Source organism: Chrysochloris asiatica, unplaced genomic scaffold, assembly GCF_000296735.1.
Source record: "Chrysochloris asiatica unplaced genomic scaffold, ChrAsi1.0 scaffold00079, whole genome shotgun sequence".
Taxonomy (NCBI): Eukaryota; Metazoa; Chordata; class Mammalia; order Afrosoricida; family Chrysochloridae; genus Chrysochloris; species Chrysochloris asiatica.
In genome coordinates, this window is record NW_006408597.1 from 5,998,714 (window position 1) to 6,000,232 (window position 1,519).

A 1,519-nucleotide genomic window follows, 5' to 3' on the forward strand; every position below is an offset into this window, starting at 1 on the left:
CTGGAATACTCATACTTCGCAATGTTGTCCATAGCTTGTCATGATCCACACAATTGAAAGCCTTTGCATAGTCAATAAAGCACAGGTAAACATAGCCCCATATAATTCATAGCATGCCAGTTTTCCCATTACTGTCCTCTTTGATGAAATTGTTGATGGCTAACATAAGTAATCAGCAAGGTCAGCTAAGCTGAAGTGAATCTTCGGTAAGACTAAGTTATCATTACAGATATAAGACTTGACAGCAAATAAAAATGTGATGATCATTTCTGATTCATTTCTAGAAAATGTTAAGAATCTTTATTGGTGATACATATACATAAAGGTTCATTAGAAGGCAAGAAATAAAGAAAAGACCAAAATGGATGTCAGAAGAGACTCTCAAACTTGTTCTCCAACATACAGATGCTAAAGCAAATGAAGAAATGAAGAGGTACAAGAGCTGAACAGAAAATTTCAAAGGGCAGCTTGAGAAGACAAAGTCAAATATTATAATGAAATGTACAAATGCCTGCAGTTAGAAAACCAAAAGGGAAGAAAATACTTAATATTTCTCAAGCTGAAAGAATTAAGGGGAAAATTCAAGTCTCAACTTGAAATGCTGAAGGATTCTATGGGCAAAATATTGAATGATACAGAAAGCATCAAAGAAGAAGGAAGGAACACAGAGTCACTGTACCCCCCCAAAAAAAATTGTTGCTATCCAACCATCTCAAGAGGTAGCATATGATCAAGAGCCAATGATCTTGGAGGAAGAAGTCCAAGGTACACTGAAGGCACTAACAAAGAACAAGACTCCAGGAATTGATGGATACAAATTGAAGTCTTAAATACTTACAGATGATGATGAAAGACCACAACCTTCAGCATGGGTTGCACCTCAATGTAAAGAAACAAAAAGCCTTACCCCAGGACCAATAAACAACATACATATCAAAGGAGGAAAGATTGAGGTTGTCAAAGACTTCATTTTGCTTGGATCAACCATCAACACTCATGGAAGCAGCAGTCAAGAAATCAATAGACATGTTGCATTAGGCAAATCTGCTGCACAAGACCTCTTTAAAGTGTTCTAGAGCCAAGATATCAGTTTGGGGACTTAAAGTGCACCTGTCTCAAATCATGGTATCTTCAATAGCCTCATATGCATGTGAAAATTTGACAATGAATAAGGAAGACTTTAGAAGACCTGATGCATTTGAGTTACAGTGTTGGAGAAGAATATTAAAAGTACTAAGGAGTTCTAATAGTATCGTGGTTATGAGATGGGCTGCTAACCTCAATGTCGGCAGTTCAAAACTACCACCCATTCCATGGGAGAAAGATTATGTTTTTTGCTCCCATAAAGATTTGCAGCCTCAGAAACCCTATGCAGGTTCACTATGATTTGGAACCGACTCATGGCACAACACCACCACCATCACTACCATCACCACCACGGACTGCCAGAAGAACAAACAAATCTGTGTTGGAAGAAGTCCAGCCAGAATGCTTCTTAGAAGCCAGGATGGCCAGACTT

The 1,519-nt window shown here is 38.2% G+C and overlaps 1 protein-coding gene across 2 annotated transcripts in view; it reads right to left on the reverse strand.

Annotated features, from left to right (window-relative positions):
* The window catches only part of RGS6 (regulator of G-protein signaling 6), an 833,734-nt gene that overhangs the window by 494,886 nt on the left and 337,329 nt on the right, over nt 1-1,519 (reverse strand). The gene's annotated exons all lie outside the window — the stretch shown is intronic.